We start from the raw sequence: 21,608 nt of genomic DNA on the forward strand, positions 1-21,608 counted from the left end.
TTACCCCTCAGTTTAAAGCTATGTCCCCTCGTGCCAGCCATTTCCATGAGAAGGCTCTCACTGTCCACCCTATCTAACCCCCTGATCATTTTGTATGCCTCTATTAAGTCTCCTCTTAACCTTCTTCTCTCCAACGAAAACAACCTCAAGTCCATCAGCCTTTCCTCATAAGATTTTCCCTCCATACCAGGCAACATCCTGGTAAATCTCCTCTGCACCCTCTCCAAAGCCTCCACGTCCTTCCGATAATGCGGTGACCAGAACTGTACGCAATACTCCAAATGAGGCCGTAACAGAGTTTTGTACAGCTGCAACATGACCTCCTGACTCCGGAACTCAATCCCTCTACCAATAAAGGCCAACACTCCATAGGCCTTCTTCACAACCCTATCAACCTGGGTGGCAACTTTCAGGGATCTATGTACATGGACACCGAGATCCCTCTGCTCATCCACACTTCCAAGAACTTTACCATTAGCCAAATATTCCGCATTCCTGTTATTCCTTCCAAAGTGAATCACCTCACACTTCTCTACATTAAACTCCATTTGCCACCTCTCAGCCCAGCTCTGCAGCTTATCTATGTCCCTCTGTAACCTGCTACTTCCTTCCACACTGTCGACAACACCACAATATACAATAAATGTTCCCAGCTGATCCCGCAAACGAAGCTTTTGCGAGAAAGCTGATTTCCCTGTCACCCATACATTGCAGTGATTCAACACCATCTCCAACATTGTGCTGAGATCCTGACGCTCACAGTCTTCAGAGACACAACTTCCCTGACAGGATCCTGAAGCTGAGCCTTTGTCTGTACACTATTTGTGCTGGGACTGTTTCCACCCAGCATCCATCTCCCTTTCTGTCCCTCTATACACTGCACATGCCTGTACTTGCGTAGCCCCCACATCCCCTCTTTCCCCTTTAAATTGCCTGGGCTCACTGAGCAGTTCTTGGGGGGGGAAACTACTGCCCCCCTGCAGCACTCCTCGTTGCTGTAATCCTATTAAATTCCTCTCATTTAAACCAACAATCCTGACCAATCCTGTGGGAAACTCTATATTAGTGATGACAGGCACATCACCTCTCTCTTTTCTTGTCTCCTTCCAGCTGACAAGCCAACTCTGTTGGGTTATGCACTTTTTAGAAAATGTGCCAAATTGCTGTTAATGATCCTGTTAATGGCCTCAATTGGTGTCAGCCAGCAGACTCACTCAATCCCTCTCCCTAGCCACCCTGAGGAAGATGTTGGTGGACCTGATCCACTATTCTCCACCAGCCCCTCCATCCCACACACCTAACCCCACCTTCCTGAGCCTGGGGAAATTCAGACCATCTCTCTCTCTGTCCCTGTCTCCTCAGTCTGTTTGTCTCCCACTTGTCTCCGGATCCCATTGTCTCTGTCACACCATCATTCAGTCCCTTTCTCTCTGTGTTTCTCTCCTTTTCTATTTTGGATGAAATCTTGCCACCTTTAAAAGCCTTCAAGGTGGCACGGTAGCACAGTGGTTAGCCCTTCTGCCTCACAGCGCTAGGGACTCGAGTTCAATTCCAGCCTTGGGTCACTGTGTGGTTTGCGCTTTCTCCCTTTATCTAAGTGGGTTTCCTCCCACAGTCCAAAGATGTGCAGGTTAGGTGGATTGGCCATGCTAAATTGCCCTTTGGTGTCCAAAAGATTTGATCGGATTACTAGGTTACAGGGATAGGATGGGGGCGTGAGCCTAAGTAGCATCCACTTTCACAGAGTTGGTGCAGACTCGATGGGCCGAATGGCCTCCTTCTGCAATGCAGGGATTCTATAACCACCCATTCCATTTGTTTCTGTCTGTTTGCCCATCCACCCTTCTTCATCTATTCCTCTGTACCTCCCTCCCAACACTCTTTGACTCCGTCTTTTTCTCTCTCCCTTCCTCTTTCCTTACCTTTGTGTCACTTGTTGTCTCTCTATCTCACTTTCTCTGTCCCTCTATACTCCCTGTCCATCACTTTCCATCTCTCTCTCACTGTTCCTCTGTCTCTCACCCTATTTCACCCCCTATTTCTCTCTCTCTGTCTCCCTCTCTTTGTATCTCTTCTCTCTGACTGTGGCAGTATGTATCTCTGTCTGTCTGGCCCTCAGCCTGTCTCTCTGTTGGTCTCTCTCTCCTCTCTATGATTCTCTGTCTCTCGATCTCATCAGCTTTCTCCCTGACTCTTTTGTTTCTGTCTCGGTGTGTCTCTCCCTCTCTCCTTTTACCGCTGTCTCTCTTTTTTCTCTATTTCTCCGTCTCTCTCTCTCTCTCTCTCTCTTTGTTTGTCTGTTCTCTGTCTTTTGCCTCTGTCATACTATGCTGCCTATCTCCCTGACAGTCTCTCTCTGGCCTCAGCCTCTGCCTCCATCTCCCTCTCTTTCACTGTTTTTCTGTCTATTCATGTCTTTCTGCTTCTATCTTTTCTGATCCCCTCCTCTCTCAATCATCCTATTGTCTCCCCATCCCAATTCTTCCCATTGACCTCATTACTCCTTCATCATTTCCCTTCTCTTCAACCACCCTCCTCCACCTCATGCCCCATTGTGCCCCCCCGCCCCCCCCCCCCCCCCGGTGTAACTTTCAGATTTTAACACCCACCTTTTAGGCACTTGCTACTTGGTAAAGTTCCTCTCCGTAGTCTTCCACCAGGGAATTTTCACAGGAGGTGCACAATGAGTGCAGTCGCCGGTCCCATTAATTTAAAAAGTATGTCTCCTGTGTGGGGCCTTGTTCTCTCTCTCTCGATTTCTCTTTCTCTCTGTCAGTTGTTCACAAGCAGCCTGCTCACGTGCTCAGTCTACAAGTGCTGATTGCGTGTCGGAGATATTTTAAACAGTTTAAAAATGTAAGTCCCTTTCAAATAAACAACTCCAGCCGAAGATTCTTTCTTTGAATTGTTTTGCTGTAAAACCGTGGCCTCTAACAGGCAAACCCTGTTCCCACCCCCTGAGAGTCTCCATCATCCCCCGAAGCATTTCCCAAGGACTGATGTCAGAGCATACAGGAATTGTCAGGGTGCAGGGATTCACACAGGGACAGTGGCCTGTCTCTGGGACATGTCTGGCTCCAAGGCAGGGTGGAGTCAGCTCCTGTGCCTGTTTCCATGACACTGACGCAGTTACTAGGAGTGCTGCTTTGTTCACAGTGTGAATCTCACCCTCCAGCAAGATTAAAGATCCAGAGTGACAAGTTTGCAGAATAAATTATTCACTGGAACTTTATTCACCACACGCAGAAGCAAATAAGAACATCTCACATTGCCTGAGCAAGAACCTGAGCAGGCCCATCAGTGGGCCTCAGCCAGTGCGATCCACAAGAACTCCAGGCCCAACAGCCGCAATCCCAAAACCAGTCCAAGTTTAAATCCAAGCCACAAGCCAAGTCCCAGCCCAGTCAGAGCCCCAGGCCCAATCCAGTCAGAGCCTAGGCCCAGGCCCAGTCTGAGTCCCAGGTCCAGACCCAATCTGAGGCCCAGATCCAGACCCAGTCTGAGCCCCTGGTGCAGGTTCAGGCCCAGTCTGAGCCCCAGCCTAGTCTGAGCTCCTGGTCCAGGCCCAGTCCGAGCCCCAGGTCCAGGCCTAGTCTGAGCTCCTGGTCCAAGCCTAGTCTGAGCTCCAGGTCCAGGCCCAGGCTCAGTCTGAGCCCCAGGCCCAGTCCAGTCCGTGCCTAGGCCCAGGCCCAGTCTGAGTCCCAGGTCCAGACCCAATCTGAGGCCCAGATCCAGACACAGTCTGAGCTCCTGGTGCAGGTTCAGGCCCAGTCTGAGCCCCAGGCCTAGTCTGAGCTCCTGGTCCAGGCCCAATCCGAGCCCCAGGTCCAGGCCTAGTCTGAGCTCCTGGTCCAAGCCTAGTCTGAGCTCCTGGTCCAAGCCTAGTCTGGGCTCCTGGTCCAGGCTCAGTCCAGTCTGAGCCCCAGGTCCAGGCCTAGTCTGAGCCCCAGGTCCAGGCCTAGAATGAGCCCCAGGCCCAGGCCTAGTCTGAGCCCCAGGTCCAGGCCTAGAATGAGCCCCTGGTCCAGGCCTAGTCTGAGCCCCTGGTCCAGGCCAAGTTTGTGGCCCATCCAGGCACAGTCTGAGGCCCAGGCCCAATGCAGTCTGAGCCCCAGGTCCAGTTCTGACAGAAGGGAGCAATGGGGGCGGGGGGCAGGTCAAAAGCTTAATTACAGTGTGAGATGTGGAAGTGCTCACAATCACTGACACCGAGGACAAAGTCGTAGAAGCAAGTTCCTTTATTAGTTTCGAGTCTGCAGAGTCGGGTGCCTCCACTAGAGAAGCACACTCTACGGCAATTGTTCTATCCCTTTTATCCTAATCCCGTCGCCCCAGTCCCCTCCCCTCTTGCCTGATAGGTTCAGGTTGTCGAGGTTCACATTCTTCCCGGTACGCCTACCATCTGTTACATTGCATGTTCACGTTAACGTCAGTTGCTCGCCACATCCTGTTATCTCCACATCCTATGGCCCATTATAATGATTTAATCAAACCATATCCCTCACAATGGCCCATTATAATGATTTAATCAAACCGTATCTCTCACAATCCACCCTTTTTCTTTCTATAAGTATTTGAATAAATCACTTGGTGTACTTAGTCTCCAGTTTACTCAGCATCAACTTAATTTCCTCCCGTTTCACCTGCTGGACCTCACCTGGTTTGAGTATCATAATTTTCTGTAAGCCGGGTGTGCCTTCCGTTTGGCCAGTTCGTCCAACAGGGACCGTCACCGCCTGCATCCGTCCCACCACACTCATAATGAGTCTCTAGAAGCATGGTATGAGACAGGGCAGGAATAGTAAGCCAGCTAAGGCACATAGGAGTATGAACCCCATTGTCTTCCACCAGGTTCCATCAAAGACACTAGGCCACCACCCTCCAACCCCAAATGACTTCCATTTTTGGACAGGGACATGTGCAATCTTTTGAATCCCCTCTGATATCGCCAAAACGGCTTCCCCATTGTTATCGATATTGAGGCAGCAATTTGATAAATTAAACTTCCCACATACTCCCCCCTCCTCAGCTAAAAGGTAGTCCAATGCCAATCTGTTTTGGTAAATTGCCGCCCTCATCTGAGTCTGCTGCTTAGCCAATAGCCCCAAGGCCTCGGCTGTCCTGTTCGTTATGATCTCCAGGGCAGCCTGATAACGCGGTTCAGCATATAAATTGGTGTACGGTAACCCCATGAGCCATCCTCCGCCCAAGTCAGCGGCCCATAATAGGAGATTACTCTCTCAGAGGGCCATTCCTCGTCCTTTCATGTACCCATTTCACACTCCTCTTGGGACGTCTTAGATCGTCAAAGACCTTCACTCCCAGGGCGTTACCTCTGCGTTTGGGAAGCAGGAAGAAACCGGGTTGTATCAACCCTAGGGAACAAGTCCCTTTCCAATTCGGGGGTAAAATCGAGTACCCTCTTTTTCCGCAAATCCAAAATAATCCTTCCGGGGCTGGGCCCCCTTTGTTCGTATCATGAGCCCATGTTTTCATGCCGGGAATCCCTAAATAGGGATTATCAGTTTCGGCCTTGCATTTCCACAGACCTTCAGTGGTGTTGTCACATGTCCCTGGGATGGGAGCATCGGTAGCCTGCCAGTACCATGTAGGCCTTTCGGGCCACCAGGAGGTGCTACCACTTTTGTGGAATGTCTTGATCCGTTTACACGGACTCACCCCCACGTGTTTCACAGGCAACCCTGATGGGTCATTAGCAACACACTCGGTTGCCAGGGGAGTATCGGTTAGTACCCACTCCTGGGGTCTACGGTGGGTGCTGGTAGTTATGTTCCACTGCTGGTTATGCTGGTAGTTATGCTGCTTCCACGGTAGAACCTCTCCAGGGCTATCTTTCACTCATAAGGGCCCCCCCACAGACCCAACAGTTAGTAACCTTCAGTGTCTGAGTAATCCTCAGGGCCAGGTCGACAAATAAATTCCCCCCAGCCTTGGGTAGCTGGATCTCATGTTGGATCTCCTCATAAAGGGAGGGGTATACCTGGGGAGCAGTTGGTTTAGGGGTAGCCTTGGCCTTCTTCTTTTCCTTCACCATTATTTCCCTTTCACTATCCTGTAATACTCGTTCACCCGTCCCCCATTGCCCCCTTGGCCATAAACATAGCCATTGTCCTCGGGGCCCTTGGGGGCATTGGTAACCAACTGAATTCTGTAGCATATAATATCGCTTCCCCCCCTTCCTCGCATTCTATAAGCGTCTTATAACAGGATGAGGAGATGGAGGTGTGATATGTAAATGCCGTATGTGTCCCAGTTTTGGTCCTTACCTTAGTATAACATTTATCACATTTCTGTAAGTCTTCAATCACAACGACTAGACATGTCACTATGACAATTTTAAACAGCATTTTTATCTGAGTCCTTTGAGAATATTAAAGTCAATGGTTGTTCGCCCTCTTTCACCGTCCACTGATCAGTGTTGTCTTCCGGAGGCGCAATTGGCCCTTTTGTTCTAGCGGCGTGTGTCCACCCTTTTTCTTTTGTTCGGACTGAAATTTCAGTGGTGAGGAGGATCTGGAAAGGTCCTTCCCAAACGGGCCGTAGTTTTTCTTCTCTCCATGATTTTATCAACACCCACTCGCCTGGGTGTAGCTTATGTATATAAAAGTCCAATGGGGGTGTTTGAGACAGGAGTCCCTTTGCTTTTAGTTCTGTAAGCGAACGAGATACTGCCTGTAAATAGTTCCTCATAAACACATAGTTATTTTCTACCATTGGGACTCCCTCACTCCTTCCCAAGTAAGGTAGTCCGAACAACATTTCATTGGGTGATACCCCTATATCTTTTCGGGGCGCGGTTCGAATTCTTAATAGTGCCAGAGGTAGGCATTTGGTCCATGGGAGGTGTGTTTCCAACATTAGCTTGGTTAGCTGCGTCTTTAGGGTGCTATTCATTCTTTCCACCATCCCTGAACTTTGGGGGTGCCACGGTGTATGGAGATCCCATTGTATTCCCAAGGTTTCACAAATTAATTGATGCACCTTGGATGTAAAATGAGTCCCTCTGTCGGAGTCAATGGACTCAATGACCCCATATCGTGGAATAATTTGTTCTAGCAGTATCTTTCCCACTGCCTGGGCCGTGGCCGTGGCAGTGGGGAAGGCCTCCACCCATCGGGTGTAGTAGTCCACTATTACCAAGACGTATCTCCATTTCTGGACCAAAGGAAGTTCTGTAAAATCTATCTGTATTCTTTGGAAGGGGCGGATGGCCAATTTCCGACCCCCTATTACGGTCTTTTGCATATTCTTTTTGTTTATCTTCTGGCATATTATGCATCGATCGCCTACCTGCTTAGCTAGTGTGTGGATTCCAGTACAAGCATATACCCGTAGAAAGGCATCACAGAGAGCCTGGGTGCCCCAATGTGACTGTGAGTGTATCTGTCCCAAGAGTTCCCTGGATATTTCCTTGTTTAATACTTGTCGCCCGTCTGTTAGTCTCCATTCCCCTTTTTCATTTTTAGTTGCTCCTAACTCCTTCATTTGTTGTTGCTCCACAAGTGTGAAGACAGGTTCTTTGGTAATCTCTAATGACGTGGGGATGAGACTCATTATTTTAATGGTGTCTCCCATGGCAGCCTGCCTGGCCTCTTCATCAGCCAGTCTATTTCCTCGGGCCTCCAGGGAGTTCCCTCCCTGATGTCCGGGAACATGGACCACTGCTATTTCCTCCGGTAACTGGAGCGCGCTTAACGTTTGCTCTATCAATTTTTCGTGGGCCAATCCTTTTCCTCTGGTGGTTATCATTCCCCTTTCCTTCCATATTTTTCCAAACGTATGTACTACCCCAAAGGCATATTTAGAGTCGGTATATACCGTTCCATGCTCTCCCTTCAGTAACTCCAAAGCCCTTAATAATGCATATAACTCACAAGTCTGTGCTGACCAATCGTTAGGCAATCTCCCCGTCTCAACTCTGTTCAGTGCTTTCCCATCCACTATTGCGAATCCACTCTGTCTCTTCCTGTTTATGCATTGAGATGATCCGTCAATAAACCATCTATTCCCCTCGGGCAGTGGTTCCTCTCCCAAGTCCTCCCTACTTTTTGTTTGGTATTCAATTAAATCTAGGCAGTTATGTTCTGGGTCTCCTTCCTCCTCCGGCCCACTAAATAGGAATTGTGAGGGGTTTACACTCCTGTTATCATTTTTAAATCATCCCTTTCCATTAAGATTTCCTCGTATTTTAGAATTCGGGAGTCGGTGAGCCATCTGTGGGATCTCTGTGTCAGGATTGTATGTACCGTATGCGGGGTTGCTACGATTAATTCGCCGCCGAAAGTGAGTTTACGGCTTTCTTCCACAAGAGTCGCTGTAGCGGCCACTGCTTGGATGCACAGTGGCCATCCGCGGGACACCGGATCCAATACTTTCGACAAGAATGCTACTGGCCTTTTGTTTCCTCCCCACTTTTGGGTCAGAACCCCCATTGCCGTTCCACCTTCCACATTAACGTAGAGGTAAAAGGGCTTCTCCAAACATGGGAGAGAGAGAGCACTGGTGCCCTTATCAGGCTTTGTTTTAGTTCATCATATCTCTCTTTTTCTTCCTGTTTCCATTTCAATTCCTTTACTTTCTCTGCCATTTTGTCATCTAGGAACTTAGTTTTTGATGCAAAATTCTCGATCCAAATTCTGCAGTATCCTATTAATCCTAAAAATTTCCTAATTTCCTTGATAGTGCATGGTAAAGGGAGGGAGGTTATTCCTTCTATGCGTTCAGGGCTTATCCTTCTTTTTCCTTCACTTACTAAATGGCCCAAATACTTGACTTCTTTTTCAACAAACTGGAGCTTGTTTTTGGACTCCCTTAAACCTCTTTCTCCTAGGAAATTTAGCAACTCTATAGTCCCCCTTGTGACCGCTGTTTTGTTCAAGCCGGACAGTAGCAGGTCATCCACATATTGCAATAACTGGGTCTCCTGCTTGCTACTATATTCCTCTAGTACTTGTTCTAGCACTTGCCCGAACAAGTTAGGTGACTCGGTGAGTCCCTGGGGTAGAACTTTCCACCTATATTATTGCTTCCGTCGGGTGTATGGATTCTCCCATTCAAAGGCAAAAATATCTCGGCTTTTCGCATCAAGTGGGCAGCTCCAGAATGCATCTTTTAGATCCACCACACTGAACCATTTATGGGCATGGGGAATTTGTCCCATAATGGTATATCGGTTTGGCACTACAGGATGGCGCTTTTCTACTATTTTGTTCAGCTCTCTCAGATCTTGCACCATCCTATACGTTCCGTCAGACTTCTTGACTGGTAATATGGGGGTATTATATGGGGACATGCAGGGCTCCACCACTCCTTCCACCTCCAATATTTCTATCACTGGTTGGAGTCCCTTCCACCCTTCCATTGAGATGGGGTACTGTCTTACACAGACTGGTTCACATCCGGCTTTCAGGCTGATCTTTTAGTGGTGGTATATGTAACCCTCCCCGATTGCCCTCCCCGGCCCAGACCATGGGGTTTATTTCTTTTTCGTCTTGGTCCGTCAGAACGTACATTTTCACTACTACGTTTCCATTTTCCGGGGCCGTCCCTAGTTTTAATTGCACTTGCAGATCTCGTCCCATTAAATTCATCCCTGCTTGTGGAATTAATATTAAGGTTTCAATTGCTTCTCTCGTTTGGTATTTAACGAGTACGTCCTCTATTTCTGGGGCTATTAATGCTTTTCCCCCTACTCCCGCAATTTTAATTTTTCCCTTTCCTGTGTTCATTCCTTTTGGTATATGCATAATACTTGATCTTTCTGCCCCTGAATCTACCATAAATACCACTTCCTCTCCCCGGGGTCCCACTTTCAAATTAACCAAGGGCTCCCTTCTGTATCCTTCAAACCCCAGGGAGTGGAGCCCCTGACCCCCCTATTCATCCTCTTCCATCATGGCGTATACTTTCGCCTCCTTCTTTCTCTTTGGGCAATCTCTTTTAAAGTGTCCTTCCTCATCACAATAATAACATTTCATGGGTCCTGTCTCCCAATTTCCTGGTCCTTGTCCTCCTCTTCCTCTACGTCTGCCTCTTCCCCTCCCCCGTTGTCCTTGTTGACCCCCCCCCGCCTCTACCTGGGGTGTCCCTCGTCCACTTCTTTTCCACAACCTGCTCTACCGCCTGCATCATTATCTTCGCCTTACCCTTCGCCTTCTCGTCTTCCCTTCTCACATATACTTTTTGTGCTTCCTTTAGTAACTCGTTCATTGATTTGTCATTCCAGTCTTCCAACTTTTCTAATTTCTTTTTAACATCTGGCCACGATTTAGTGACAAAGTTAGCTCGCAAGACTTGCTGCCCAGCGTCTGATTCTGGGTCAATGCCTGAGTATTGTTGTATATCCCGTCTTAATCTTTGGAGGAATATTGCCGGAGCCTCATCTTTTCCCTGTCTATTCTCAAATGCTTTCTCGAAATTCTGTCCCTTTGGGACCGATTCTCTTATTCCTTTTACAATTAACTTTCTGTAATCTATCATATCTTGTCTCCCCGCTTGTGTTTGTTGGTCCCATGCGGGTCGGGCAATTGGAAATTTTGTGTCCCCTGGTATTGCCGGGACGTTCCCTACAGCGGGGTTTTCTCTTTCCCAAATCCTCATTCCTGCTTATCTTACCATTTGCCTCTCGTCTGGGGTTAAGAGATTCCCCAGAATGTCCTGCATTTCATCCCAGGAATATATATTGGGTCCAAGGAATTGATCTAATTGTTCAGCCACTGTCAGGGGGTCCTCCAGCAGGTTTTTCATTTCTTTCTTGAAACCTCTTACTTCAGTACTTGTTAGGGGCACGTTCACAAATCCCAAGTTACCGTCACCCATGGGTACCTCCCTCAAGGGGAACAGCGCCGTTGGACGGGTGCTTTGTAGAGGGAAATTTTTGACATCGTCCTTTAACTGCTGGACTTCTGTTTTTCTTGACTTCAGGATCGTCCCCATTCCCCCTGGTTGATCATTATGGGCCCCTGTTTCTGTTGAAGGTGTGTGGGGCCCTTGTATTATGTCCGGAGGAGGATTTACAGGCTGAGGATGGTTTATGGGCACCGGTTGGTCTTCCCGTTGCGGTGGGGGAAGCGGAGGAGGATTTATGGGCACCTGTTGGTCTGCCAGTTGTGGCTGATTATTCTGAGGGGGCGCATTGGGCTGCAGATAGGGCGGTGGCAGACTGTCTAAACAGTCCCACTGAGGGGGAGGGGGAGGGAGAGGTTCTTGGTCTTTCTTCCCTTCAAGTTAAACATATTGGTGACCACCATCCAACAAGCGGCATAACTACTTTCCTCGGGTTTAACGGGTGACTTACTGTTAACGTAAATATTTAACTGTTGACACGCCCAATCCTCGTCTGATCCATATTTTGGCCATAAAATTGAGGGTGGTGCTATTGGTTCTTCTGGCCATCTGTAGTAACAATACTGGATCATCTTTTCCTTTGACTTCCCCTTAGTACAAAAGGTGTCACCCCAAGTTTGTAACATTCGCCCTAATGGACTATCGGGCGGGATTTCTGGATTAGTTTTTCCATCCTTTTCCTTTTTACTGGGTTTACTACACATGTCTAATCCTTAATCCTGTGTTACTTAATTAACCTGGACCTTGTTTCCTTAAGACAACAAATTCCGTCATCTTCCCACCATCGCCCGAGTAATACTTAATAGTCAATTTTCTTACCCGGGTCTTGTGCACAGGAATTGCTCGCAGTCTACTTTTTCCTGGTTCGTCTCCCTCTTGCTTCTTGTGTCCTCTGGTCCGGGCCGCGTCACTTCGTCAGCCCGAGAGTGATGATTTCAGAGACTACCGAAATCAGTAGGATGCGTTGTCTCGTCACTCCTTGCTCCCGGCTACTGGCAGAGCGCCGTTGGGATCCCGGACGAGCCCCCAAGTTTGTGAGATGTGGATGTGCTCACAATCACTGACACCAAGGACAAAGTCGTAGAAGCAAGTTCCTTTATTAGTTTTGAGTCTGCAGAGTTGGGTGCCTCCACTAGAGAAGCACACTCTACGGCAATTGTTCTATCCCTTTTATCCTAATCCCGTCGCCCCAGTCCCCTCCCCCCTTGCCTGATCGGTTCAGGTTGTCGACGTTCACATTTTTTCCGGTACGCCTACCATCTGTTACATTGCATGTTCATGTTAACGTCAGTTGCTCGCCACATCCTGTTATCTCCACATCCTATGGCCCATTATAATGATTTAATCAAACCGTATCCCTCACAATGGCCCATTATAATGATTTAATCAAACCGTATCTCTCATAATGTTATCTCCACATCCTGTGGCCCATTATAATGATTTAATCAAACCTTATCCCTCACAATGGCCCATTATAATGATTTAATCAAACCGTATCTCTCATAATGTTATCTCCACATCCTGTGGCCCATTATAATGATTTAATCAAACCTTATCCCTCACAATGGCCCATTATAATGATTTAATCAAACCGTATCTCTCACAACAGGATAGAGTGACCAACCAAACAGAATTGCCCTGGATAGAGTGACCAACCAAACAGAATTGCCCTGGATAGAGTGACCAACCAAACATAATTGCCCTGGATAGAGTGACCAACCAAACATAATTGCCCTGGATAGAGTGACCAACCAAACATAATTGCCCTGGATAGAGTGACCAACCAAACATAATTGCCCTGGATAGAATGACCAACCAAACATAATTGCCCTGGATAGAATGACCAACCTAACATAATTGCCCTGGATAGAATGACCAACCAAACATAATTGTCCTGGAATCTGCAGAAATGAACCTTAATCTCTGGAAGCAAACACATAAGAAGAACTATGGTCATCAGTGTGGGTGTTATTTTCAGCGAATATTTTGTTGATAGTGTTTGGCGAGATGCTGTTGTCTTTATGCTCTGGGCATGTTTAAGACTGTGACCTCTGAATCATGTGTCCACTGACACCATTCCTTGTGAGGAAATGGTTCAGGCAGAACCACATGAAACCTGGGCCAAGATTCTCCCCTACCCGGCGGGGCGGGGGGTCCCGGCGGGATGGAGAGGCAGGAACCACTCCGGCGTCGGGCCGCCCCAGAGGTGCGGATTACTCCGCACCTTTAGGGGCCAAGCCCTCACCTTGAGGGGTGAGGCTCGCGCGGAGTGGTTTCCGCTCCACCGGCTGGCGTGGAAGGCCTTTGGCGCCACGGCAGCCGGGGCCGAAAGGACTTCGCCGGCCGGCGGAAGTCCGCGCATGCGTGGGAGCGTCATGGTGAAGGCTATGGCCGAGGCGGAGTGAAAAGAGTGCCCCCATGGCACAGGCCCGCCCACGGATCGGTGGGCCCCGATCGTGGGCCAGGCCACCGTGGGGGCACCCCCCGGGGCCATATCGCCCCAGGACCCCGGAGCCCTGCCCGCGCCGCCAGTCCCGCCGGTAAGGTAGGTGGTTTGATTCACGCCGGTGGGGCTGGGCATGACAGCAGCGGGACATCGGCCCATCGCGGGCCGGAGAATCGGCGGGGCGGGGCCCGCCAACCGGCACAATTCCCGCCCCCGCCGAATAGCCGGTGCCGGAGAATTCGGCGGCCGGCGGGGGCGGGATTCACGCCAGCCCCCGGCGATTCTCCGACCCAGCGGGGGGGTCGGGGAATCCCGCCCAAGGTGTCAGGAGTGTCTAGGTTGGGTGGACTTTTGATAGCTATAAGCTATATCTTTTCTGGAGCACCCCACCATTTCAGATGTCAGTCTTCAGCCAATACGATCCACTCCACGTGATATCAAGAAACAGCTGAAGGCACTGAATACTGCCAAAGCTATGGGCACTGACAATATCCCGGCAATAGTACTGAAGACTTGTGCTCCAGACGTTTCTGCATCCCTAGCCAAACTATTCCAGTACAGCTACAACACTGGCATCTACCTGACGATGTGGAAACTTTGCCAGGTGTGTCCTGCACACAAGGTACAGGACAAATCCAACCCAGTCAATTACCATCCTATCAGTCTACTCTCCATCATCAGCAATGTGATGGAAGGAGTCATCAACAATGCAATTAAGCAGCACTTACTCAGCAATAACCTGCTCATGGACGCTCAGTTTGGGTTCCGCCAGTGTCACTCAGCTCCTGACCTCATACAGCCTTGGTTAAACATAGACAAAGGAGCTGAATGCCAGAGATGAGGTGAGAGTGACTGCTTTTGACATTAAGGCAGCATTTGACCGAGTATGGCATCAAGGAGCCCTAACTAAACTGGAGTCAATGGGAATCAGGGGGGAAACTCTCCGCTGGTTGGAGTCTTACCTGACACAAAGGAAGATGGTTGTGGTGGTTGGAAGTCAATCATCTCAGCTCCAGGATATCACTGCAGGAGTTCCTCGGTAGAACCCTCAAGAGTATTGAAAGTCAGAGAGATCTAGGTGTACAAGTCCACAGGTCACTGAAAGGGGCAACACAGGTGGAGAAGGTAGTCAAGAAGCCATACGGAATGCTTGCCTTTATTGGCTGGGGAACTGAGTATAAAAATTGGCAAGTCATGTTGCAGCTGTATAGAACCTTAGTTCGGCCACACTTGGAGTATAGTGTTCAATTCTGGTCGCCACACTACCAGAAGGATGTGGAGGCTTTAGAGAGGGTGCAGAAGAGATTTACCAGGATGTTGCCTGGTATTGAGGGCATTAGCTATGAGCGGAGGTTGAATAATCTCGGTTTGTTCTCACTGGAATGACAGAGGTTGAGGGACGACTTGAGAGAGGTCTACAAAAGTATGAGGGGCATAGACAGTGTGGATAGTCAGAGACTTTTTCCCAGGGTAGAGGGATCAATTACTAGGGGGCATAGGTTTAAGGTACTAGGGGCAAGGTTTAGAAGAGATGTACGAGGCAAGTTTTTTACACAGAGGGTAGTGGGTGCCTGGAACGCGCTGCCGGAGGAGGTGGTGGAAGCAGGGACGATAGTGATGTTTAAGGGGCATCTTGACAAATACATGAATAGGATGGGACTAGAAGGAAATGGACCCAGGAAGTGTAGAAGATTTTAGATTAGACGGGCAGCATGGTCGGCACGGGCTTGGAGGGCCGAAGGGCCTGTTCCTGTGCTGTACTTTTCTTTGTTCTTTGTTCTTTGGAAGTGTCCTCGGCCCAACCATCTTCAGCTGCTTCATCAATGATCTTCCTTCCATCATAAGGTCAGGACTGGGCATGTTTGCGGATGACTGCCCAGTGCTCATCACGATTTGCGACTCCTCAGATAATGAAGCAGTCCGTGTCCAAATGCAGCAAGATCTGGACAATATTCATGCTTGGGCTGACAAGTGGCAAGTTACATTTGTGCCACACAAGTGCCACACAATGACCATCTCCTACAAGAGGGCATACCCATCACCCCATGACATTCAATGTCATTCCCACCACAAATTCCCCACAATCAACATCCTGGGGCTATCATTGATCAGGAACTGAATTGGACCAGCCATATTGATACTGGTGGGGCTACCAGGGCAGGTCAAAGGCTAGGAACTGATGGAGAATGATGGACCCTATCCTGATTCTGGGAGGGAGGGGAAGGGGCAAGACCAGAGGTGTGGGAGATTTTTCACTGATTAAGTTCATAGCTCACATTATAGTTCAGATGATGTGTGAAAAGTCAGCAAGAAAAAGAGAGGAAATTTAACTTTTCTGTAAAAATTATCCCTTGTGTGTCTGTAAGTGGTGTCTGTGTCAGCGAACTAATGACTTGTTAATCCCCTGTAGGCTGGTCTTGTACATCGTCTAAGTTTGCTCCTTGTTTGTTTAATATGTGTGTCCCATATTTCTCGGGATTTATGGAAGTGATTACTGCGGGTGCCTAAATTTGTAGTAAGGGATTGTGAGTTTGTCGTGTTCTGTCTTTAAGGTCCAAAGTGACATATATAGTGTTTGAACGTTACAGCTATGAGAATGTGTGTTGCTTTGTCTTATGTGAATGTTTATGGGTTTGTTTTATTATTGGTTTTGGCAAATAAAATAAGGAGACTTATTTTAAGGAGACAGGCAGCACGGTAGTGATGTGGTTAGCACAGTTAGCTTGGGTCACTGTCTGTGTGGAGTCTGCACGTTCTCCCCGTGTCTGCGTGGGTTTCCTCCGTGTGCTCTGGTTTCCTCCCACAGTCCAAAGATGTGCAGGTTAGGTGGATTGGGCATGATAAATTGCTCTTAGTGTCCAAAAATGTGAGGTGGGGTTACTGGGTTACGGGAATAAGGTGGTGGTGTGGGTTTGGGTAGTGTCCTCTTTCCAAGGACTAGATGAGCCGAATGGCCTCCTTCTGCACTGTAAATTCTATGATTCATTGAGATCATGAGTAAAATGACTAAGGAAGACTGGGGCTCACCCTGAGCCCCAGAGAAGGGTAAGGATTGTTGGGATAAACAAATGAAAAGAAAAGAGAAGATAGAAATATTGATACATGTAAATTCTGATCGGTGTTAATCGGGGAAATCATGGTGGGGCTGCTAACTCATTAAAAAGGGAGCCAGGGCCGGGGGTGAGTAGTGGGGGGTGATTGGGGTGACCAGCGGATCCCCCGGGACCTAGGTGCCCAGGCACAGACCGTCACTGCCAAGGTCTGCAGGGCAGCCATCTTGCTGCGTACCATACTGACCACCCACTGTGGCCAGTGGTTGCACAGAATGACACCAGCTGTATGGGTGCCCCCATCCGACCACCCCACACTCCAACCCCACTCTCCACCCCAACACCCCCACTCCCCACAACCGGGCACTGCCCACCAGCGGGGCAGCACGCGGTCCACCTAAAGGGAATGCCCACAGTGGCCCCTACAGGAGGGCGACGGACAGGGATCGCAGAGCGTTCTGCTGGCATGGGTAGGGCCAGCCACCAGTACTCCTGCCGGCAGGGACAGGTGCCAGGGCAGAGGTGCCCGCAGTGCAGGGCATTGACGGGGCATGGGGTGCGGTGCGGATTGGCCAGTGTAGGGGCAGGGGCTGCAGTGCAGACAGGGACCACCGTTTAGCCAATTGGACCTGGTTCAGCACAGGCTATGCACCATGCTAACATGCCTGCCTTCCACCCCCTACAGACAATGGACTTTGGAATTAAACCAGGAATGGTGGCCTTCATCCTGGCTTCCATAGTCCTGGGGGACGCACTGAGGCTGTACGAGCGGAACTGCTCAAGGAGGACCCTGCAGCGGCGGAGCCTTTCCCAGAGGAACACAAGCCAGCCAGTGAGGATGGAGAGCAGGTTGCCCAACAGGCCGAGGAGGAGGTGGGAAGGAGGCGCCGCATGAGGCTTCATGTGTACCGGCAGCACCTGTCATTCGAGGGCCTCCCGGACCGAGCGTCCATCAAAGACTCCAGCTGAGCAGGAGACAGTGCGACATATCTGCTGGATCAAGACGCACCTGGAACCCCGGGGTGTATGTGGGAAGACAACCGCTCCCGGTGACCATCAAGGTGATGGTCGCCCTGAACATTTACATCATAGGGTCCTTCCAGGCATCGAGTGGGGTCCTGTCCGGGACCTCGTAGAACTAGATGCACAGGTGCATCCGCACCATCATATTGATTATTCTTGTGTCTACTATGTACGTACTGTGTACGTTTCTCGGCCGCAGAAAAACACTTTTCACTGTACTTCGGTACATGTGACAATAAATCAAATCAATCAAAATGGAAGTCCTATATGCCCGCTTGGCACAATCTATCAAGTTCAATGTGGATCGAGCCCACCAGGATGCCTGGGCAGCCGGGTTCACCACCATAGCCGAGGTGCCCCAGGTCAGGGCATGATCGGCAGGATGCCTGTCGCTCTACAAGTACCAGCCCATCACAGGTGCTCTTCACAAACCGAAAGGGGTTCTGATATCCAGGCAGCATGCATGACTCATTTATCCTGGCATACTCGATGGTTCCTCACACCTTCGATGTGTACCCCCGTGTGAAGGGTTGGCTCCTGGGCGACAGGGGTTATCAACTGCGGTTGTGGCTGATGACGCCTATCTGAAGGCCACAGAACGACCCGGAGCCCCACTACAGCGATGCCCATACCGCGACCAGGAGTGTGATCGAGCGGCGCTTCAGCATCCTAAAGATGCAGTTCAGAAGCCTGGACTGCTCTGGACGGGCCCTCCAGGATAGCACAAGGAGAGTCCCCAACATCGTGGTGGCCTGCAGAGTGCTCCACAACATAGTGCAGCAGAGGAGCGACATGCTGGAGGAAGAGGATGAATGCCAGGCCTTGTCCAACGAGGAGGGCGCAGAGAAGGGCCAGGTCGGGCAGGGTATGGGACGCGGACAGGCACAAGAGGCGGCACAATGTAATTCCTCCACAATCTTTTTAGCTGTAATATTACGTGCTGGAATGGCCTCTGGAAACCTAGTAGACACATCCATTATAGTCAAAAGATATTGATTCCCACTTTTCGTTTTAGGAAGCGGTCCTACGCAATCAATTAGGACCCTTGTAAAAGGTTCCTCAAATACTGGAATGGGTATTAAGGGTGCTGGTTTTATCACTGCTTGAGGTTTCCCTATCACTTGACATGTGTGACCTGATTGACAAAATTTAACTACATCTTTATGTAGTCCAGGCCTATAAAAAAGTTTCTGGAATTTAGCTTGAGTTTTCCTTATTCCCAAATGACCTCCCACTGGTACCTCATGTGCAACTCGCAACACCTCCTTTCTATACCCTACTGGCAATACTACTTGATGAACTTCTGCCCACTTTTCATCTGCCTGCATATGTAAAGGTCTCCATTTTCTCATCAAGACATCACTTTTACATTAATAACACTCTGGCATACACACAAATTCCTCTTCCGTATATGATTTCTGATAAATCCGTTTTATTTCTATATCTTTTTATTGTAACTCCACCAATTTTCCTGAACTAAAAATATCCGCCTCATCCTCCACCTGTTCTTGTTCTTTTTCAAACATCTGATCAAAAATCGTTTCTGATAATTGCACTTTAACTTCATCTTCACTCTTTGATTTCTCCTCTTGTCTTAACCTGTGACTTTGCGACCTAGTTACTACACAATCCGGAAAAGCCCCAGGATATTCGTCCTTCAACACTTCAGTTGTCTGATTTTCCACTGGCTTATCAACCACAGTAGGCATAGAGCATAGAACATAGAACGATACAGCGCAGTACAGGCCCTTCAGCCCACAATGTTGCACCGAAACAAAAGCCATCAACCTACACTATGCCATTATTATCCATATAATAATGTCCTCCCCGTGTCTGCGTGGGTTTCCTCCGGGTGCTCCAGTTTCCTCCCACAGTCCAAAGATGTGCGGGTTAGGTGAATTGGCCAATGATAAATTGCCCTTAATGTCCAAATTGCCCTTGGTGTTGGGTGGAGGTGTTGAGTTTGGGTATGGTGCTCTTTCCAAGAGCCGGTGCAGACTCAAAGGGCCGAATGAGGGCCGATACATCCCCCCTATATCTTCCACCATTCACCTTAAATTTATGTCCCCTTGTAATGGTTTGTTCCACCCGGGGAAAAAGTCTCTGACTGTCTATCTATTCCCCTGATCATCTTATAAACCTCTATCAAGTCACCCCTCATCCTTCTCCGTTCTAATGAGAAAAGGCCTAGCACCCTCAACCTTTCCTCATAAGGCCTATTCTCCATTCCAGGCAACATCCTGATAAATCTCCTTTGCACCTTTTCCAAAGCTTTCACATCCTTCCTAAAATGAGTCGACCAGAACTGTACTAAGTACTCCAAATGGGGTCTTACCGAAGTTTTGTACAGCTGCATCATCACCTCACGGCTCTTAAATTCAATCCCTCTGTTAATGAACGCTAGCACACCATAGGCCTTCTTCACAGCTCTATCCACTTGAGTGGCAACTTTCAAAGATGTATGAACATAGATCCCAGATCTCTCTGCTCCTCCACATTGCCAAGAACCCTACCGTTAACCCTGTATTCCGCATTCATATTTGTCCTTCCAAAATGGACAACCTCACACTTTTCAGGGTAAACTCCATCTGCCACTTCTGAGCCCAGCTCTGCATCCTATCTATGTCTCTTTGCAGCCGACAACAGCCCTCCTCACTATCCACAACGCCACCAATCTTCGTATCGTCTGCAAATTTACTGACCCACCCTTCAACTCCCACATCCAAGTCATTAATGAAAATCACAAACAGCAGAGGACCCAGAACTGATCCCTGCGGTACACCACTGGTAACTGGGATCCAGGCTGAATATTTGCCATCCACCACCACTCTCTGACTTCTATCGGTTAGCCAGTTCGTTATCCAACTGGCCAAATTTCAACTATTCCATGCCTCCTTACTTTCTGCATAAGCCTACCATAAGCGAACCTTACCAAATGCCTTACTAAAATCCATGTACACTACATCCACTGCTTTACCTTCATCCACATGCTTGGTCACCTCCTCAAAGAATTCAATAAGACTTGTAAGGCAAGACCTACCCCTCACAAATCCGTGCTAACTATCCCTAATCAAGCAGTGTCTTTCCAGATGCTCAGAAATCCTATCCTTCAGTACCCTTTCCATTACTTTGCCTACCACCGAAGTAAGACTAACCGGCCTGTAATTCCCAGGGTTATCCCTAGTCCCTTTTTTGAACAGGGGCACGACATTCGCCACTCTCCAATCCCCTGGTACCACCCCTGTTGACAGTGAGGACGAAAAGATCATTGCCAACGGCTCTGCAATTTCATCTCTTGCTTCCCATAGAATCCTTGGATATATCCCGTCAGGCCCGGGGGACTTACAAGTATTCCCTTGAGCTTACCAGTCTGTTTCACACTGTCCTCTCCAACAATATGGCCCCTCTCATTTGTAAATACAGAAGAAAAGTACTCGCTCAAGACCTCTCCTATCTCTTCAGACTCAATACACAATCTCTACAAACGCTACTGTCCTTGATCGGACCTACGCTCACTCTAGTCATTCTCATATTTCTCACATACGTGTAAAAGGCCTTGGGGTTTTCCTTGATCCTACCCACCAAAGATTGTTCATGCCCTCTCTTTGCTCTCCAAATCCCTTTCTTCAGTTCCCTCCTGGCTATCTTGTATCCCTTCAGCACCCTGTCTGAACCTTGTTTCCTCAGCCTTACTTAAGTCTCCTTTTTCCTCTTAACAAAACATTCAACCTCTCTTGTCAACCATGGTTCCCTCACTCGACCATCTCTTCCCTGCCTGACAGGGACATACGTATCAAGGACACATAGTACCTGTTCCTTGAACATGTTCCACATTTCTATGTTCTTGTCTGACAACAGCGTATTTACCCTTCCCCCAATTGTAAACCTTGCCCTGTTGCACCCACCTATCCCTCTCCATTACTAAAGTGAAAGTCACAGAATTGTGGTCACTATCTCCAAAATGCTCCCCCACTAACAAATCTATCACTTGCCCTGGTTCATTACCAAATACCAAATCCAATATGGCCTCCCCTCTGGTCGGACAATCTACATACTGTGTTAGAAAAGCTTCCTGGACACACTGCACGAACACCACCCCATCCAAACTATTTGATCTAAAGAGTTTCCACTCAATGTTTGGGAAGTTGAAGTCACCCATGACTACGACCCTGTGACTTCTGCACCTTTCCAAAATCTGCTTCCCAATCTGTTCCTCCACATCT

General features: G+C 48.8%; 1 protein-coding gene across 1 annotated transcript in view; it reads right to left on the reverse strand.

Moving 5' to 3' along the window:
• Window positions 1-2,948, reverse strand: part of LOC140393550 (beta-nerve growth factor-like) — an 87,347-nt gene extending 84,399 nt beyond the window's left edge. Inside the window, exon 1 of the mRNA XM_072479843.1 lies at window positions 2,610-2,948. The gene's annotated coding sequence lies outside the window, so the exon portion shown is untranslated. The remainder of the gene's footprint in view (window positions 1-2,609) is intronic.
• Window positions 2,949-21,608: the final 18,660 nt, after the last annotated feature.

This window comes from Scyliorhinus torazame, chromosome 17 (assembly GCF_047496885.1).
Source record: "Scyliorhinus torazame isolate Kashiwa2021f chromosome 17, sScyTor2.1, whole genome shotgun sequence".
Lineage (NCBI taxonomy): Eukaryota > Metazoa > Chordata > Chondrichthyes > Carcharhiniformes > Scyliorhinidae > Scyliorhinus > Scyliorhinus torazame.